The following is a 14134-nucleotide window of genomic DNA, read 5'->3' on the forward strand; positions in this document are numbered from 1 at the left end:
GCAGTTAGTAATTACCATAAATGCTACTAAAATGTAATGTGCTATTAGAAGGTATGACAAGGAGCCCTAAATTAGTTTGGGAAGTTATGGAGTTCGTATGTGGGGTAATGAGATCTTAAAGATGAGTAAAATTTGATGAGAGAGAGGAGAAAACATATGTCAGGCAGGAGGAAAGTATATGTGAATACCTAAAATGTGAAGGGGGTTGTCGTATTGAAAAAATAAAAGAAGTATTCTGGATTGTGATGAGAAAGGAGTGAGCAGTGAAATAGGCTGTGTCCCATAGATATTTTACTTTCCCAACCTTGACATTGCAATTCTCTTTTTATTTATGATTTGTTCATCTATTTAGTCTCCTATAGCCAGTCACCAAGGCCAACCAATTCTTTCTTTTTGTACTTGTGCATTGTCCCTGCCATCACTCTAGTTAATAAATAGGTAGATCCTGTATATTTAGTCTCTTTTTAAAAAGATCAAATATAGGACCATTTTATTACAAAAAATGACTACTATATGAAAATACACAAACAATGCACCTTCATTGTAGAACAACCAGAAAGTATAAATATGGAAAAATAAGAAAACTTACTTCCTCTCTCCCTCTGTCTCTGACCACTCCACAAAACCCACTGTTAAACTTTTGTTGCCCATCAGTCCATTATATCTGCAGGATACACACACACACACACACAGAATTTTGCACAGTTTCATCACCTGCTTTTTTTCTACACTTAAAATTCGTATTAGATAAACTAAATAGAATTTCTAAAACAATTCATATAATTATGATTCTTTTTCTTAACTTTTTAATGAAAATTTTCAACATACTGAAAAGTTTTAAAAAACTGTACAGTGAACACCATATGCTCATCACCTTAATTCTGTAACTGGCATTTTGCAAAATGTTAAATTGCTTTATCATCTCTATATCTAGCCATATTTTTATCCATGCATCAATTTCTGATACATTTTCTTACATATTTTCAAATAAGTTGCAGTGTTTTTACTGAGTAATAGATGTGCTTTATATATCCTGGTTACTAGTCCTTTGACAGTTATATGCTATATGAATATTTTCTCCCAGGCTGTGGCTTGCTTATTTGTTTTCTTAATGATGTCTTGATAAATACACATTTTAATTTTGATGAAGTCTAATGTATCATGTTATTTTTCTTTATAATTACTGCTTTCTGCATCCAGTTTTTTAAAACCTTTGTCTTGCCTCAATTATAGGATTTTGTATTTGCCTCGTTTTATATTTTATCTTGGTTTCAGCCTAGTATTCCAATCTGTATAAATTATTTTGAGTCTAACTCCTATCTTATGCTATATTAGATGCTGTTTTTAGCTTTGTATTACTTGCAAATTTGACAAGTCATTGAATGTTGAATGGGAAAGAATCTCTTATAAGTGTAATTAGAAACAAAGATCACATTTTATCATCTTAATTTTCATGACATCATAAGATGCAAAGTTAAATTATCTGCCAAAATCACTAGCACAGGAGACTGCTAGTTCTCTTTTACTACTTGAGAGCCTGTTTTCTGAGGTTTGCCATTACTTTATTGACTTACCTGTTGAAACCTGGTGTTTATTGTCTTTTTTTTGAATAGAGTTTATTCCTCTCTAAATCATCTGTTACGCTACGGTAGTGTGAGGTCCATTTTAAGTGGATGTCTTGTATCATAGTCACCACCATATATCCAGCAAGATAGAGACACCATAATGAATATTTGTCAAATAGGTTAATAAGCAAATGTCTAAAAAACTGTCTATTCATTATTTTTCCTAGAATTTTTTCTATAACTTTCCTATATTCTTGGCCTGAAATTTAGGAAATTTACCACTTTATCTTTTTGACATCTGGGACATTTTCCTGGCCCTTATATTTTGTTAATTAACTTTTCTCTTCTCCATAATCTTTCTAAATATACTTATTCAAATATTGGATTATGTGAAAAAGTTTCTTTAGAATCTGGGATGTAATTTGTCTAACTATGAAGACCTGAATTTCTTGAACCTAATCTGAACAGGTTCTATGTTAGGTACTAAGTATACATTTTCTAAAATGTTTCTGTACACAATTAGTTCACAACTTAATAGCATGTAAGTTTATACCTAATGATTTGAAATAGTTTCCTTATGTCCTCCCCTACTTATAAAGAACAACATGTTAACAATTGAAACCTGAGCAGAGATACACATCAACCATGTTTTTGCTTACTATCTGGCCTGCTCTACTATTTTTCATTCCTCTGCAAGAGATACATTTAAATGGAAAGGATCACTAAAAATAAGAACATTTTAAATAAAAATATTTTAGTGAGTGTTCATCTGTAAGTAAACTGGGGGATGTGTCATCTAGAAACCTAGCTCAAAGTTAGACACTGTAGACCATAATACACAAGAGGAAGACTTAGCTCTATTCTTGAATAGAGAATTGCTATAGGAATAATATCTATAAAATTAATAGTTAATGTAAAGTTATTAGGTCCTAAACACTAGTAATAAAATTTGCTGAAAGTCCTGAAAAGAGAAGGCAGCCTAAATTGATAGAGGTATAGAAAATTCGTGATGAATGTTAGTTTGCTATAGAAAAAGAATGAGGCATTTCAGGTGGGAGAAAGGTCAGAGTGAAGATGCATGGGCAAGAGTGTGCTTGGCAAATGAGCAGACTGAGTAAAGGCAAGCTGTTCTTCTCCTGGAGACTTGGGACATGTGACTGCAGGATTTCAGTGGGACCTTAAAGTGTAAGAACAAGAGTTTTATACTTGAGTCTGAAAGACAAGAGTAAAGTGCCATAAATGCTTGTTCAGGAGAGCGACTTAATAAAAATATTTGAAGTATGTCAGTGCTATTTAATGTAGGTAATGTGGAGGTGATACATAGAAGAGGCAGCTATAAAATTAACAAAAGTGAAGATAATTAAATCAGATAAGTGACAAAAGGCATAAGAGATTAATTAAAAAGAAATACAGAGAAAGAAATAATACCCAAGTACCCTAATTTGATCATTATATGTCATAGACATTTGTCAACATAAAATATGTACCTCCAAAATATATACAACTATTACTTATCAATATAAATACATTATTTTAATATTGGGTTGAGGTGGATAAAAGTATCACAGGCTTTTTCTTAAATTTCAAGTCCAGTGGACTTGGAAGAGTTTCTCCATTAGTTAGAATGGGTTGATCTTGGGAAACAAGTTGAAGTGGTTATGGATATAATGCAATTGAGGTAAAGTTATCAGGGAAGAGTCATCCAGTAGGTTTTGGAGGGCTTGTGAAAAGCCAGTGCTCGAGAGAAAGATTTGGAGGTAATATGCTTAAGAAGAAAATATGATCAGAGAAAAAAAAATATGAGCCTTCTCAAAGAGAGCAATAAATTTAGTGATTTTAACCCAGGTGAAGGTCATGTTGAAGTCAAGAAGAACTGTAGTTACTGAGGATAAGAAGGAAAGAGTAATCCATGAACTGAGGGAACAAAGTTAATGCAGTAATGCATAAACCAAAGGAAGAAGATGGTCAAAATATGTGGCAGAACATTTAAGGAGGATGGGGGAGCTGCTGGATGTGGTAAGAAGTTAACCATGTTCTTTTTATAAGTAAGGAAGCTGAAGTACCCAGGCAAAGCTAATCCAACCTCACTTCTAGGATTATATAAAAGAAGCATGTAGGTGAGTTGTTCCCAAATACAATAGCGATAACCTTTTTCACAAGTCAGTGTCAAAATAAGAAATATATGACAGTGCATTTCTATAAAGCAGTGTAAGACAAGTTCTTTCCTGCATACCTTTCTAAATTACTACAGTCCCTCCATTATTATGACATCAGGGAGATCATAGATGATAACTGGTAAATATTTAGTTGAAAAAATAAATGATAGCTGCTGTTTTATTAGCAGGAGGTCTGGAAATAGTGATCTGATAATATATTTGCTTTCCTTGGACTTGTTCCCTAGAACATGAAGTGGGGTAATTTTACATAGGGTCTTCTTTCTGTACTCACCAACTACTGGGAGTCAGAAGGTAGGATAACTAAAAATGTATTCCGCTTGAGTTGTTGAAAGATACTCATATTAATACAAAATCACCATATCCTGACAATGTTAAAGCCCAACTGCAGGTTCAGAGCCCTGTCTGTCACTTATCTTAAGCTTCTAGGGAGAATAAAGATCAAGTATCTCTGAAGCAGTATTTAGTGTCATAGCTGTTTCTGAAGAGACAGATTTTTTTCCCCACTAAATCCCTTGTGCAGTATTATCATCTGAGTCTCCATTGGGTGATTTCCTTGAGGTTCTTGGCTGTTTAAGTACAGGCAGATTGGCTGTGGTGAAGAGTAAAATATTTTTAGAGACATAAGAAATAGCTCCTTGTTATAAATCTCCTTACCTATTTTGAGGGTTGACCATTTACAAACCATTTTCTGTGTCTCCAAAATAATAACTTCAGTAGTAACAATACCAAAAATTTAGATCACACTCCTTTTTGTTTTGTTTTGTTTTAACCTCATGCCAGACTCTGTGAAAATATTTTACATAGGTAAAATCCTTTTCTTTTTTCCAGTAACCTTATCAGTTGAATTCTATACTTATTACACTTTAACAATAAGAATTTTGCATCTCAGAGGGTTTAAATAACTTTCAGAATGGCTAGTAAATTCCTATAGAAGGATTTAAACCAAGAGTCTGGCTCCAAATCCAGTGTTATTCAACCTTACAATCCACTGCCTCATGGAAAAAAAAATATGTATATAAAAAGGACATAAGCTTACCAACGAGGAGGTGCTCTTATTCCAACTGTGGTATCCTATTCAAAATATTTCTAGAACTCTCTTTTTAGAATCTTCTCTAGACACCTTGATTTTAAATATGTTCAGGGATGGTAAAACTTTGTCTTAGGGAATGAAGTAAACATTTGGCAGTGATCAGTATCTAAGTCAAAAACACTATAAATGGACAAAAAGGCAGTTCTTAGCAGAGTGTCCTAAAAATGTATTTGGCCATGGAATATATTATTTGAAATAAATATGTATGTTTCATAAAGTGACTACCTTGGAAAGGAAAGTACTCATTGAATGTTTTGCCTGTTAGAAAATCACTGGTTGTGGTCATAGGTATTGAATCCCTCTCAACTTTATCTTAATGAAAACTCTTTTGTTCTCACAGTGAAAACCAATAGTAGACCTTTCCTTCCTTGTAGTCCTTCAGTGCAAACAAGAATCAAACTCTTGGCTATGCTTTCCAATGACCTCACTAAGTTGATGGAAAACGTGAATTGATACAAAAGTAATTTCTATGATGGAAAACTACACAGTAAGAACAACTTTTTTAGTCTATTTGCTAATGATGCATAATTCTAGTTTGATAAAGTTACAGCTATTCATTTTGATTGCAGTAACTAGAGGTTGAGTAACTATATCATTCAACCACTCAGTTTCTTTTCTCTCATTGAATAAGAAATAAATTAAGTTCTGTGAGATTTCATAACAGTTGGTGTGAATTTCCCCTTGCACGTGACAAAACATAAACTCATCAACATCCTATGAGGCAGGTAAGTGGGCAGTTATTTCCATTCTGCCTACTAGGTTTAGAGAGGTGAACTGACATTTTTATAGGCACACAGTAGATACCCTGTTTAAAGCAGGAAACAGAAGCCAGAACTTCAGTTGTAATTCAGCAGTATATGAAATTGGACATCTTTTAAATCAAAGGATGGAATCTATGTAGGGTAACTACATTACCAATATTTTCAGTAGGTACTATATGGCCCCATCATAAAACGTGTATCACTTGTTTACTTGGTAACGGAAGAGGAGAATCAACCATGTGTTCTCAGGAAAGGGGCCTCTGAGCATAAGATCTCAAACAAGTTATTGTCAGGCTAATTCAAAATGAATGATAGAAAGTCTTCAGTTCTGAGATAGCAGGACCGACTTGTTTCTCAATCCAAATGATGAATCATTTCTCACTCTTACCTGTGATACAAACTACTCATTTACTGGTGGTTTGTTTCCCCTCTCAGTATTCCATCTGCATAGTAACACCAGCTGACACACAGGAAAGGAAGAGAAAGAACAGGTTGGCAGGGAGTCAATATATTTCATTGTCTTATTATTACGGAACTCTAGTAGCATTTAGTTGGTGAGTCTGAGCAGAAAATGAGTATTTCGAAAGCGACTCAGTTATCAGGGGAAATGATAAAAAGCACAACAACAACAAAAATCCATGGATTAATTAGCAGGTCAATGGTAGTTGAGTAGCTATTACTAAATTACATGGTTTGCATGCAGAAAAAAGAATACATCTTTGAAGTTTTTCCAGCTTGGGTGACTTGTGAGTTAGAATTCTAGGTCCATGAGAAGAGATTTCCACTGATTGCTTGATGGGTAATGAGATCAGAAAAGATTGTTATCTGGATTTTCTTCAATTTTACACATTTAAGACTTAATCTTGTTTTCTGTCAGTGATGCATCCTTCTTGTTATAGTTACTGACAGTGAGATTTGAAGAGTTTATTAATAATAAATAAATAAAGCAGAGCTAACCATACCATAGGAGAGGAGAAAAATCAGGATCAGCAAAATAAGACAAGTGTTGGGTGCCAGCAGAGATAAACACATTCTAAAAGAGGGAAAGAACAAGTAATAATCTATTTCTTAGTAGAGATACAAGTTTTGAAAAGTGAATCAACAGATGCACCAAGAGGCCCACTGTTTCATTAATCCTTTGGCAAATGTTTATAGACACATAGGTACATATATATACACACACACACAAACACACACACACACACACACGTATATACATATGTATCATATATGCATGTCATACCTATGTATTATGTACCTTTTCTATATCATTTATATATATATATATATATATATATATATATATATACTTGAAATACTTATATACATATACCTAGTGTATGTGTGTGTGTAAATTCTAAACAGGAGACAGAAATAACAAAATACAAAGGTATGTTATCTACTGGATTACTGACTGAAAAGTGCTAGGGATAAAAGTAAAAGTAGAGCCAGTTAAGGGAACAGGAGTTCAAAGTGGTCATGGGGGTCAGATTTCAGTATTTAATAGTGTCAGGGTAAGCCCCTTTGAGAAGTTGACATTTGAGCAGAGACTTGAAAGAGGCAAGAAGGTAGGGAAGACTTGTCTAATCAGAGCTAATAGCTCATGCAAAAGTCCTCCATTGGTGTGTGGTCAAGGAGTTAGACATAGAGGAAAGATAACCAGTGTGACTGGAGTAGAATGCATAAAGTGGGGAGGAGGTAGTAGGAAATGAAGTCAGAGAAGTAACAGGGATTAGATCGTATAGATCCGGTTGGTCTCTATAAAGATCCAGTATGGAGGGTTCAAACGTGGGTTTGGGTCTCTCTCCCCAATTGGGTGCAAAAGAAGCAAGTTGTTTATGACAGCAACAATAGAGATAGTATTGCAGTAACATAATGTGTGAGATTACTCAGAAGGAAAGAATTATCCTTGAGGCATTACACATAAATGCAATGAAAAGCAAACAACAAGGAGAGACATTTATGCAGAGAGGAGAATGTTATTCTAGGAACTGGGAGCCAACTAGATTGCGCTAATGTGCATAATAATCAAACTGTCAGAGTGCTTTCCTTTAGGTCTGCATCTAGGCAGGCATTGCTTACAACATTTTATCTCATTTCCAAACGACTTTTAAGCCCATTAAAATGTTGTTTTCATTTCAGTTAATAATTCAGCCAATAATAGAATTATGAAATACAACTTTTGCTGATAACTATTTCCAGAAGGCAGATTGGATGAACCTAGGAAGTGGAACAGGAAATACAGGGAAGTTTTCCTGGACAGCACTCAGTATGGTATAAGCAGAGGTCAATAATCAAGCATGTTTCATAATCTCAATTCTTATTTTTACTAAAAGAAAACAAGTTTAGGGTAATGAATTATTTCTATTGGAGCTGTTCTTTGGACAGTTTTTAGAAGCCTAAAGCTGGAGCAAATTGATGGAAGGGAGCCATCTTTAGGAGTTCTTTGGCTTCCTACTCCACAGAACTTCCATTCTTAGCAGGAGTTTGAGCAAGAAACCAAAGCCTCTTCTCACTGTGAGGGCCAAGAGTGTGTGTGTTTGTGTGTGTGTGTGCGCGCGCGCATGTTTCTTTCATTTAGGTAAAAAATTATCTAGCGAATATTTCTGAGCTCTGTACATTCATTCCAAAGATATATGTGCTGCTTGATTGTACTCCGTTTTAACAAAAATTATTTCTCATCATAAATAGGTATATTATTAGCTCCAGAAATAAGGTGGAAGCCCTACCATAGCCACATTTTTCACAGAATTGTTGATGATGATGGTGTCTTTGGATGAGTATTTCAGGTTTACCAGTCTGCTGCTCCTCTTTGCTCAGACAGAATCTTTAAGGGTAACATTTCTCACTTAACCTCTTCAGATGACTAATCATCAGCACATAATCATTCACAACCTCCAAAATGCCATCTGCTTGAGTCAGCTGACTTTTTTGATGCTGCAATTAGTGTTCACACTCAGTGAGATTTCAGGTGGGAAGCTGCATAATGGAAAATATAAAAAACTGAGTGGGGATACTTCCAGATTTCCTTCTCTTCCTTAGAACAACTGGCTTCTCCCTTGACGTTATGAGACCATGTAGTAAAGGCTCCAGACTAAATTTAAGAAAAGGATTATTTTTTTCTTTATACTAGAGAACCTTGTCAAATAACATAGAACATTGTGCTATGACTGTCTTCCCACCATCCCACAGCTTCAACTTTCAGCCTTGAAATCTTACTCTCTTAATTGGTTGCTCCAAGTGAAAAAGATTATAGGCGCTCAATAAAATGCATAAGACAAGAGCGTATTCTTTCAGTTTACTGAATCATGGAAGCTCCTATATAGGGCCATCTTAAATAAAGTAGGTAGGCATCTGTTGTTCCTAGAACTGGACATTTCCCCCATTCGTAAGAGCTATAGCCTCCCTAAAGCCACCAGCTTAAATAAATGATACAACTTAATTAAATGATACAACTGCTATCATGAACAACTTGCTTCTTTTGCACCCAGTTGGGGAGAGAGACCCAAACCCACGTTTGAACCCTCCGTACTGGATCTTTATAGAGACTAACCAGATCTATACGACCTAATCCCTGTTACCTCTCTGACTTCATTTCCTACTACCTCCTCCCCACTTTACCCATTCTACTCCGGTCACACTGGTATCTTTCCTCTATGTCTAACTCCTTGACCACACACCAGTGGAGGACTTTTGCACGAGCTAGCAGTTCTGATTAGAAAGTTGCAAAACTTGCTTATAAAATTGGAGGAGTGCTGTGCTTGCAATGCCTGTCAACACCTTGAGAGTAAGCAGCACAGTAGCAATCCCAGCTCCATGAAATTTTTGCAAAAGTTTCTGTGTGTTTAGCCTCCCTTCACATGGCAACATCTTGGAAATTTCTCACAGTTCTTTCCTTTCTATCACCATAATAGCCTTTATACAAAGTTAAGTAGTGGGAGCAGGTCCATTCTCAGGCGATATAGGAGAGATTAACCGTTATCAGAAACTGTCTCTCCTAGTCCAATTGTATTTGTTTCCAAGATTTTATCCAGACAGCATGTGGACATTTAAAAATTATTTATTTACTTTAATAAGCATGTGAAATCTAATAAATATGTGGACAGTGTATGGACTTTTAATAAGCCCAGCTAAGTTGCACTCGCCAGTCTACATTCGGAAATTCTTTTCTGGGTCAGGGCCTCCTAACTTCCTGATGTGATAAAGATAGGTGAGCACCACAGGTGCTTTACCCTAAAAACATAAGGAATTTTAGTGCTGAATATCAAACTATATCTATTCATAATAACAGACTAATTTTCTCAAAGATCGGAGGAATTGTAGGATGTCACGGAGATATAAAACACGTTTTACAAAACAATGTGAAATCCAGGCCAAGTACCAACTGTCTGTGTTTGTCTGCTGCTATTGTCTTTTCAGCACCACCATGTTGGCAAAACATCTTCATCAGCTGCAGAGATGATGCAGAAGCTGTTCTGCCTTGCTTCTTCAGCCCTCAGGCTGGTAATGCCACCCAACCAGTGAGCTGTGAGGTGGAGCTTGGAACAAGACTAACGGTCATGTCAACTTTTCAATCTCTACTAATATGCAATCATTTGAAATGCCACAAGCCGGAGAGAGGGCAAGACTTTCATCTCATCTCATTAAAATCACACTGAGATAAGATGGAGGCAGCATGGGCACCACCTGTCACATTAAGTGAGGAAGAAAGTGGTTCCCTACAAATTAAAATTAGTAACAATAGGCCAGGTTCGGTGGCTGATGCCTGTAATCAATCCCAACATTTTAGGAAGCCAAGGCAGGTGGATTGCTTGAGCCCAGGAGTTCAAGATCAGCCTGGATAACATGGTGAAACATAATCTCTACAAAAAGTACAAAAAAGCCAGGTATGGTGGCAAGTGCATATAGACCCAGTGACTTAGGAGGCTGAGATGGGAAAATCACGAGCCCAGGAAGTCAAGGCTGCAGTGAGCTGTGATTGCATCACTGCACTCCAGCCTAGGCATCAGCTTTTTTGAGATCATGTCTCAAAAAATTAATAACAATAATGTGTTATTGATGGCTGTGGATTCTTCTGCACATCCCTCCCCAAAAATGTCTTACTAGCAGTTTGCTATGAGTTAAAAGAGGGCATTGGCAATAGATTCTTAAGTGAAACTTCCAAAAACAACCCAATTGTATGAATGTTTACAAGATTTTGCATTAGGCGTGTTTTATGAATTAGTAACACTAATAAGCCTCTTACTTCCAAGAGACGCATTTCTTGGAATTTACTCAAAGCTTTTCCTTTCTCCCCTGACTTCCCTTTGGTAAATTATGTTTTGCCAACTTAAAGTAAATGATGTTTCCCTGAAAAGTTGACAAAGTACCTTGCCAACAATAGAACTTTTAAAAGTAATCATCACCAATACTATTAGGGTGAAAATTAATAACACTGAATATAACTCAGTGTGTTTCATTTTCAATGAAGTTACTAAACTATGACAATATTCTTGAGGGCCTGTTAAGTGCAATGCCTCATGCTATACTCTATGGAGAACTCAAAGATAAGCAAAATGTGTCCCCAAATCTTAAATAACTCCTAATCAACTGGGTGCCCTTCAATAGTACACAATAACAGACCATCTGAATAAAAAGTAATAGTCTAATTGATCTTTGGCATCTTGAGACTAGTGACATAAGTTATTTCATTTACATCACAAAACAATAGCAGAATATAGGATCTGCTGATTGATATTTATTTAAATGACTATAGTGAGAAGTAATAAGCATCATAGCCTTAAATTACCAATCTCCTGAGTGAATTTTCTTTTCCATTTAGGATTAGTTTCCATTCTTGAATTATAAATGTTATCTACTACAGTTTTCTGAAATGAGTTCTTTGGGTGCCTCAGCAAGTTTAACTCTGCCCTGGTTGGATGTGATGTGTGAATGTGTGTATGAGTATGTTTATTAGAGCAAGCTCTCATGGAAACACCTGCTTGTTCTTGATTCTCTTAATGAATTGTCTTGGCATTACTAAATGGCACCACAAACCAATTATGATACGCTGTGTAGAAGCCATGCACTAACATTGCTCTCAAAAAGCAGGCCACTTCTTCTTGTAATCCTTTTGACAATTATATATGCATGTAGTATACATACTCCATATGTAAGAAAATATCTCTAACTTACATTTTCATAGCAGTTTGCAGTTTACAAACTGTTTTTACTATCATAACTCACCTATAGCTCTTCCTCTGCTTGTTTTTAGACCACTGTGCGCATTTATATATGTAGATGTATGTATTGCTTAAGCTAGAAACCTTGGTATCTACTTTATTATTGCTTTTATTTTTATACGTACATACATCCCATCTCCAAATTAAGTTATTTTTATCCCTTAAGTATCTGCCCACTTCCACCTGTCCCCTAGTCCACAGTCTCAGCTAAACTTGCTGTAATGTCTTACCTGGCTTAATGCTACAATTTCCAACTGGTCTCTCCTCTTCCATATCCACATTTGCTTCATCACATTCATTTCTCTAGAGGCATCCAGAATAAACTTCCAAAATGCCAATTTGATTATAATGCCCCCTGTTTAAAACACATCCCTGGCCCTCTTTGCTCTTAGAATAAATTCCAAACTTAACCTGGCCAACTAGGCTCCATTTTATCCAAGTTTTTCTTTTTCTTTTTTCTTTTTTTTAAGCTTACTTCTTCATGACAACACTTACATAGCCATGAAGAATTATTAGATTGAATCATATGGAAATGCCAGTACTCAACCATTTTGCAAAACAAATATGATGCATTGTTATTGTTCAAACTAAAATAGGCTAGGTAATTTCTTCTTTCTCTTTGACTTCATCTGTGTGCTTCCTTCTACCTGAATATGTTTTCTTAGTTCTTTACCTGGGCAATTCCAACTCATCATTCAGATTTGAATCTAGACTTAAAAATTCATTTTTGGAAGCCCTATCTGACTATATCATCCTCCTTTCTAGATTCAATTAGGAATTCTATTTTTTGCCCATGTACAAACTGAACATCCTGCACAACATTGTAATTGTTTCATCGTTCTGTGTTCTGCCGCTGTACAGAAGTTTCATGAAGGCCTAGGACAGGCTTATTTTGATCACAAATGTAACCCAAGTGTCCAGCACAATACCTAGCATATGGTAAGCTTTTTTAATAATGAATTGCCAAATAAAGAATAATTAACCTAATAAAAATATAATGAATTAGATATTTATTTCCATCACCTCATTTGGTTCTCTCAACAAATTCTAATGTTTCCGGCTTTTGACACTGTACTAGCATTATGTATTGTATCATTGGGGAAATTTGGGGAGAAGATTCACGGTTCTCTATGTACTAATTTTACAATTTCCTGTGTGACTATAGTTATGTCTAAATATGAAGTTAAAACACAGTGATGTACACAGGCCAAAGATGATAATTTCTATTTGTATCTAATAAACAAGGCTTAGAAGATGAGTAATTTATGCAAATCATATAATTAGTAATTGACAGACATGACCTGGACATTTTTTAGTGAAGCCACCCAGAAGTGTTTTCCTTCCCCTGGCTCTTCAGGTGGACCTAGCACCAAGTACCATGTTTTGTCCCTGAAAAACTTAACGTTGTGCCCCAGATCCTGTATATTGATTTATAATTGTTTCACTAAAGTGCGAAGATGAATAAGAAGGAAACAGGATAACACCTTTAGGTTTCTCTCTTAAAGCCTAGTTTCTAGATTCATCTTAAGCAGTCAGCTTCCTCTTTCTTTCTTTTTGCTCTGATCTGGACTCCCTTTACTTATTAATAAGTTCATTTGTTCATTAAACAGTCTTTGTTGAAATTTGCCATATCTCATACTATACCCTGGAAACTGTGAAAAGAACAAAAAAGTACAATACAGCCCCGAGGGCAGAGGATGGAGGGTAGATGAATGCTTAACTAGAGGGCAGTGTTGTAACTACTGCTTCAGCAGTAAATGCAGGGAGCTCAGCACACAGAGGAAGGCCCTGACTTGGGCTTCAAAAATATAAGCTCTTTTTTAAGAAGGTCACTTCTAAATAAAATGCTAGCAATAGGAAAGCCAGATATATTTACTCTGTGTATAGCAAGACTGAGTGGCAGGATGGGTGAGGTGGGAGTTATTGAGGGAAAAGGGATCATATACAAAGATGCTAAGGCAGAAAGAGCAAGTTTGGGAGGACTCTCCTCAGGAGTAGCCATGGCTCTGACCCAAACAGCACAAATCCCTACCTTTACATTCAGAAGAAAAGACTTCGTCTTGCTTCTCCCACCTAAGACACCTGCAGAGCAAGGTATGAGGAGGGGTGGACCTTGCTATTCTCCATTGCCAAGTGTAGGACATCTGTCTTCTTTATTGCATATGTGTGATCTTTGTCACCAATACTGAGACACTGACAGGCTGTTTCCTGGAAAGTGAAGAGAGTATGAAAGGAAGAAAAAGGGAAGCAAGGAACAAACACAACTTTTGGAATTCAAAGAATTATATTAATTTTTCCTTCTTTGGTTTTCCTTTTCTAG

At 35.8% G+C, this 14134-nt stretch overlaps 1 long non-coding RNA gene and 1 pseudogene across 1 annotated transcript in view; both read left to right on the forward strand.

The window, feature by feature from the left end:
• LOC141585361 (uncharacterized) overlaps positions 1–14134 on the forward strand; it is a 381268-nt gene that overhangs the window by 252847 nt on the left and 114287 nt on the right. The gene's annotated exons all lie outside the window — the stretch shown is intronic.
• The window catches only part of LOC141585360 (actin, cytoplasmic 1-like), a 451127-nt pseudogene that overhangs the window by 59166 nt on the left and 377827 nt on the right, over positions 1–14134 (forward strand).

Source organism: Saimiri boliviensis, chromosome 8 (genome assembly GCF_048565385.1).
Source record: "Saimiri boliviensis isolate mSaiBol1 chromosome 8, mSaiBol1.pri, whole genome shotgun sequence".
Taxonomy (NCBI): Eukaryota; Metazoa; Chordata; class Mammalia; order Primates; family Cebidae; genus Saimiri; species Saimiri boliviensis.